The 7500-nt window shown below is 38.9% G+C and overlaps 1 protein-coding gene across 1 annotated transcript in view; it reads right to left on the reverse strand.

The window, feature by feature from the left end:
• The window catches only part of LOC125039379 (mitogen-activated protein kinase kinase kinase 7-like), a gene marked incomplete in the record, with an annotated part of 225210 nt that overhangs the window by 91990 nt on the left and 125720 nt on the right, over positions 1–7500 (reverse strand).

Consider the following 7500-nt stretch of genomic DNA (forward strand, 5'->3'; position numbering starts at 1 on the left):
TTATACTCAATACAATAATAATACAATGATAATCATAGTTACTGTTACAATTCAACTTAGATTCACTAACGAGATTATATCAGTACTTATAATATTATAACTATAGAAAGAATACATTTTACTAGTTGCTAAGAATATCACTATATCCTACTGCTTAAGGTAAACAACAACATATACGGACACTAGTCTATATCTATACATGAATGTGTATGATACATACGCATAGTGGGAACAGTCAAGGCCTTTAACAGAAGTCTTCAGATCGGTCCTTATGTACGTGTTGTCGAGCCAGTATTCACTCTCAAACTGCTCTACAAACCTGTGATGGCCCCCTTTCGTGAGACAACCTTCCTTCCATATATACGTCAACACTAGGGACAAGGCCTAATTCAGCACATATACAAACGGAGGAGCACGGCTATGGCATTATCCTTATCGCAACCCATGATGAAAACGTCAACCAAGTCCTCGAGGGGATGATGTACGTGTGATGCTGATGCCAGCAGCTACGCCATGCCGATGGTGATGGCAGTGGCTACAGAGGTCATACACGTGATGCTTATTCCAGCAGCTACGCCATGCCGATGTTGATAACAGCGGCTACAGAAAGAGAGGCAAAAAGGAGTAAATAGCAAAAGATAGATAGATAGATAGAACGAGAGAGAGGGGGGGAGAGGGAGAGAGAGAGAGAGACAAGGAGTAAATAGCAATAGATAATAGATAGATAGAGAGAGGAGAGGGAGAGAGAGGGAGGGAGAGAGAGAGAGAGAGCGAGAGAGAGAGGGAGGGAGAGGGAGAGGGAGAGGGAGGGAGAGGGAGAGGGAGAGGGAGAGGGAGAGGGAGAGGGAGGGGGAGAGGGAGAGGGAGAGATAGAGGGAAAGAGAGAGGGAGAGGGAGAGAGAGGGAGAAAAATAGAGAGAGACGCAACAAGGAATAACTAGCAATAGATACAGTTCTGAACAAATGGACAAATAGTGATAGGGAACAAACTCACAAATCATAATGACGCAGCACTTTTGCCCCTAAAGAAAACCGGAAGCGATAACTAGGAAAGGAGTGGGGAAAAAGAAAGAAAAAGAGTATAGAGACGAATAAACATTTAAAACAAACAAACTAGAACTAATCAGTATGGCAACATTTATCTATAGATAAATATGTAGATAGAACTGTGCACGAAGGAGGTAGCTTTGTCCAGTTCTATATTCTATGGAAAGCATTCAAAGTAGAGAAATCTCTCCCCACTTTTAACCTTCCGTTGATTCCCTGTTAATACTAATGTTAGGCTGATTTGGCACTAACAATAATCTTCGTATTCCTTTACTTTCGTAATTTAATCAAAGGTTACAGGTAGATTTAATAGATATTCTAAATCACTAAAACTTCAGATCAGTATGGCAACATTCTGCCAAAAGTTTTCATTACTTATCATAGAAAAGCTTAAGATGAATTAAGTATATTCTTATTTACATATATCATTATCATTGATATACTCATTCATATATACTATTATCACTGATTATGACTGATGGGTCCTTTTAATAGGTATTGTATTTCTCGTGTCAATGTACTTCAAATTATTTCACTGGTGTAAGTGTAGTTTCTTTTGTTCAGTGTCCTATAATATAGGAATGACAAAATGGGATTATATGAAACAGTGTGTACAAAAAGAACTTAAACATTTATTTCGGAAAAATACTTCCAGATGGATTATAGCTCCTTGGCTCTCCGTCCACTGACTTCGAGGGGAAGACGAACTGGAATCTACAGTCCGCAGTAGTACTAAATATAATTTTAAATTTCTCTTTAATTTATTTAATGGGTTATTATGCCCTTCCCTTCACTCAGCGATGATCCAATCTGAATTGCTTCCAATGAGGGCAGACCTGGGGTTGCCAGGTCACTTAGACAGAAAGCTGGTTGTTCGGTTGTATGGATACTAAGGTGACAGTTTCAGGAGGCGACTTGGTATTTTTGCCCTTATCTCGGGTTAATGTAACCACCAAGATCGTCCACAAGTAGTGAACATAAACACAACTTCTACATTTACAGCTTCACTATCACCAAATTATAATTTGTGTTTTCATTTTTTAGATTGTCCTATCATCATACGTAATTAGGGATTACATTTTATCAACTAATGCATTAAATATAGCATAACTATGTCACTGCTTCAGGTCGATGATACTAACATATGATACATTACTGGTATTGTTCCGTTCATAACTTTAAAACCGTTTCCTCCCTCTTTTTCTCTCCTTCACTCTAGTGTCAATTCTAACACATGATAAGCTAACATCACTAACATGTCATCACCTTATGAATTAGGATATCATCATCGAGCGGCGACATCTACGATCCTACGTACCGGGATGTTGTCTCGACCAGAATGCCAGCAGAGAGACCTTAAACTTTTTCTCTCTTTGCTCGTTGTTCCAGCCGGCCAAATCACATTCGAAATCGTATGCATATTCCCCATTGTTGCTCAAAGGTGAAGCCCAGGGAAGCTCCGAATGGATCTTTGAAACATATCCCCTATCATTATCCCTATCTATCTATCTATCTATCTATCTATCTATCTATCTATCTCTATCTCTCTACTAAAATCAATTTAAAGCATCGCAATGTATTTTTGCTGAAGCGCATACATATGGGTTGTGACGATTAGCTCTTGTATTTAAATTTGCAGATTTTAATTTATTTCTGTAGCTCAATGTGCGTGAATGTCAGTATGAGTCCATGAGTGTGTATAAGAGATTGTGTGAGTGTGTATGTGCGTGTGTATGTTCATGCGGACATTCAAAATTACAAAGTAATTGGAGGGGGAGAGTATATAAAGCCCGGTTGCAACGCTCACTCACACTTGCTCACTCGCAGCCATGAAGTTCTTGCTCTGCCTCGCCGTTGTCGTGCTGGTCGGCTCCGCTCAGCGGCTGCCCACCAGAGAAGACTTGGGTGAGTATGCCGTCCTTAATTCAGCCTAGCCTCCGGGCTAGTACAGTGGTAACGTGTCGGCCTCTCATCCGAGGGGTAGGCGGTTCGCGCCCCGCCCAGGCGCGAGAAGTTGCAATTGTCGCCTGGAGGTTACTGCTGTGACTGGGCACCACGGCGGGTAAGGACTAAGACGAGTCAGCACCAGCTGACACACGTTAGCGAGTCGGCATTAGTCGACACAGGCCGGGCTCCCCTCATTGGCATAGCCCGGGCGAAGCTCAGCTTCGCATATCGGACTTATCCTGATTCAGCCACCGTTGTTTTACCTTGTGACTTATCGTCATTTCTCATTACTGTATCTCTACATATTAGTTTTGCAGATATATCAGTTTCACATATAGCTGTATTGAAAGACTGCTTCCTATCTGAAAGAAAATCATTTTAAATTGCCATGCCCCTTCGTAAGGAAATACATCCTTTCCTCTCCAACAGAGGCCGCATGCGGAGACTTCCTCGGAAACGGATGTCTCTCCCGAGTGCGCCGCTGCCGCAACATCCGTCGCAGCTCCGTAGACGCGGAATCCAACAAGGATATCGTCTTGGCATGCGCCCGCGAGAACAACATTAGGCCTCTCGACATCATTGCTGCCTTAAGGACTTCGGAAGGAAGGGAACAGATCTTCGACAAACTCGATGCGTCCCGACAAACCATCGACAACATGCGCCTCTGCGTCCTGCGTTCCAAGGGACTGGTGAGTGAGCTTTTGTTGAGAAAAAGCAGCCGAGAGTTTAGTTTCCTTTTGTTCCAGCTCTCGGGACGCCAGTTTCCACTAGGAGAGTCTTGGTAAGCTCGCTGTACCCAGTGGCAGGACTGGAGAGTCGCTGATTTATCTCCCTTGCTTCAAAGCGAAAAATGTACTTGGAATGTAAAACGTTTTTCAACGCCTCCGCTTTTCCTCCTCTGTCAACAGGCAGACGAAAATGGCAACATAAACGGTGAACTGATGAGCACACAGATCGAAGAGAAACTGCGCGCCAATTTAGAAGGTTCTCCCGACGTCTTGGATGTCATGTTGAATGCACTTGCAAACTGCACTCTTCCAGTCACTGTCTCGGTGAGTTCCATTTTTTTTTTTTTTTTTTTTTTCACAGGTACATAGCTGTACTAACATCCATGTTTGGGCGTATGTATGAGTATGGTTTCGAGCACTTGTCTAACCTGAGTCCCTTCATTGTTGCAGGATGTTCCCGACTTCCGCAAGTGTCTGGCAGTCGACTGCATTCAAAACTTGCCATCCGGGAACTAGGCGCCACAGTCCTCGACTGAGCAACTGGAGGCCTCGTTGCCTGGACAACCTTCCGTTTTCTTTCTCCCTTTCTTTATCGGGTGCTTTTAACTTCGTTTTCTTTCGTTATTTGAGTTTGGGTATCTTTCGTTAGGACACAGTTGAAAATAAATAATTAAATTTATAAATTCTTCCCCTGGTATATGATTACCCTCAACAAAATACAAATGCATAATGTTTTTTAAACAGTTGGTAGTCATGGCCATTGCCATAATAAGAATATAATTCAAAAACCTAAATAATTCTAAGAGATCACTGCCTCCGAGCGAAGCAACAGTGAATGTTCAAAGTGCAATGGCTGCATAAACCATCCACATGTCCATTCCAATGCCTTGTTGCCAGTGAATTCCCAGAAGAAAAATCAGAACGGGTAAAGGAGAGAGGAAGAGAAAAGAGAGAAAGAGAGAGCGCGAGGCTTAAAGGTGGGAAGTAAATAAACAAAAATTAGGGTAGATCGATTCATAGACGAGTATACAGGAAAAAGTGAGTAAAGTGGAAGTTGTTGAAGCACTCAATGTAGAGATGTTCCTCAGAAGTTAATATTTTTTAGGTGAAATTAAGGTTTTGATCTATTGTTTTACTTCCATCTATCAGTAGCCCTAGTGACCGATCCTGATTTACCCATTCCTTGAATTGGCGGGAAAATGTGTTTTTCTTATTAATACAGCTGATATAGATACTATTATTGTTGTTATTGATGTTATGATTATTAAATTGTTATAAAAAAATCGATAACATTTAAGACAATGAATTAATGCAAAAGACCCTTTCCAAGGGTTAAGGAAAAGGGTAAACAGGTGAGATAGGTAGGACTAATAACTGACTCTTTGGTGACTAAGCACTTGTAGAGCCATCTATGTGTAAATACAATAAATAAACGTATTACAGTGGGTATGGCATCTATTCTTGCCATACGGAGCGATTGGATTAAATATTTCTGTGAATCAAATAAACATATATATATATAAATATATGTATATCTATATATATATATATATATATAAACAGCCATTCATTCCACTGCAGGCCATAGGCCTCTCTTAATTCACTACTGAGAGGTTATATAGCAGTGTAACCCTTGACTGATTGGATGCCCTTCCTAATCAACCTCGGTTCGGCGCGATAACACTTGTGCCACGGCGGTGACTTCCCCTACGACACCTGCGTTTGACTTCTCAAGGCGATATATCGTTTTCTCGGGCTCGAGCAAGCAGTCAGAGGGCAGGCGTTTTTATGACTGCCGCGAGTGCTCTAACCACTGGACCATCACGGCAGTCATATATATGTGTATATATACATACACACACACGTGTGTGTGTGTGTGTGTGTGTGTGTGTGTGTGTGTGTGTGTCTATATATACATATATTTATATATATATATATATATGTGTGTGTGTGTATATATACATATATATACATATATGTATATATATCTATATATGTATATATATATGTATGTGTATGTGTATAAGTATATGTATACTATATGTATGTGTATATATATATGTATATAATATATATATATATATATATATATGTATATATATATGTATGTATGCATGTATGGATGGATATATATATATTTACACCTATATGTGTATGTTGCACTGATAATGATGACATACATCATCATACATTTCATCTTTAGACTGCATTTACACAGGTATTTATCAATATAAATAAAATGTATGGAGAGATAATACATTATCAGAATGTATGTGATAAATCAAATAAAAAACTGGAATATATTTAGGCTTTTATTTTTTTAAAAGTAAACATCTGCATAAATCTATTTCAAAATACTTACACAAATACTATGTTCAAAATGTTCACAAGAGGAAGCAAATTCTTAGTCTGGCCAACAACGCATAAATTCCTGGTTTGACATCTTGAAATGAAAGAAAAGAAAAAAAGGAAAAAAGTAATAATTAGATAACTCAACAAAATAAAAGGAATGTTAAGAAATAATTATATTTTCATGAAAATTCCTCAGCATTCCATATTTTTCATTGTTATTAAAGCTGCTCATTACTCGTGCCTATCCATCAAGAAAACACAATGAAAGAAAAACTCAAGATGTCAGAGAAAATTGCATTTGGTAACTGGACTACTATCACTACTACTATTACTACTATTATTACTACACAACAACAACAACAACAACAACAACAACAATAAAGTCATACCACAATTTCATAACATATTTTTTTCTGAATCAAGAGCAAATATTCGTCTCATTTTCCTGCTTTTTCTAATAATTTGGTTCTTCTTTAATTTCCACAGTATTCAAGGTCTTGTATTCCTTTTCATCAGATATGCTTGAAGACTGATCGAAGGAGGCTTCACTCCCATGCTCATGAGGGTGGGAATCACCTAATTCCTGTAATGAATACATGTTAAAAAACAGTATCTCATTTAGCATAATTCTCACAATTATATCATATTTGAAAGAGCAAAATGGAGGAAATGGAGGGCTTCAAGTAGGTCTTTTCTTGCTGTAAACATTTATTTACATGAAAGGTGAAATTATCTAAAGACATTATGTACTCATTTACAGTAAGGTATAATGGCCAGGGTAGTAAATATGGTATTTTAATAAAAGCAAAATGAACAACCCTGCTTCGGACCACTGAATGAAACATTTTCTGCCGAAGCTTCACACCCGTGGGTATCCCGGGGGTGAAGGGGGAAACCCATGGCTGTGGGCGCGTGAGGCAACGGAGCTAATCCTCAGAAACAAACGGGGAGAGGTGTTTGGTCTTGGTTTAAGATCTTATATATGTATATGTATATATATATGTATATATATGTATATATATGTATATATATGTATATATATGTATATATACATATACATGCACACGCGCGTGCGCGCGCACACACACACACACTCACACACACACACACACACACAAACATACATATATATGTATATATATGCACACACACACACACACGTTTGTGTATATTTAATGTATATATATATGTATATATGTGTGTGTAAATATATTTACACATACATAAATACACATTTATATATATAAATATATATATATATACACACACACATAGCCATGAGAGGTCCAACGCAGGAATTGCAAGTGAAGCCGCCTCCGTGACTCCGTGACTGTTGGTTGTTTGACACTGCCAAACGTCTCAATAAGGATTTTCCCTGTAGCAAAATAATAATGATGATAATGATAGTACACACACACACACACAC

The sequence above is a fragment of the Penaeus chinensis genome, chromosome 27 (assembly GCF_019202785.1).
Source record: "Penaeus chinensis breed Huanghai No. 1 chromosome 27, ASM1920278v2, whole genome shotgun sequence".
Classification (NCBI taxonomy): Eukaryota; Metazoa; Arthropoda; class Malacostraca; order Decapoda; family Penaeidae; genus Penaeus; species Penaeus chinensis.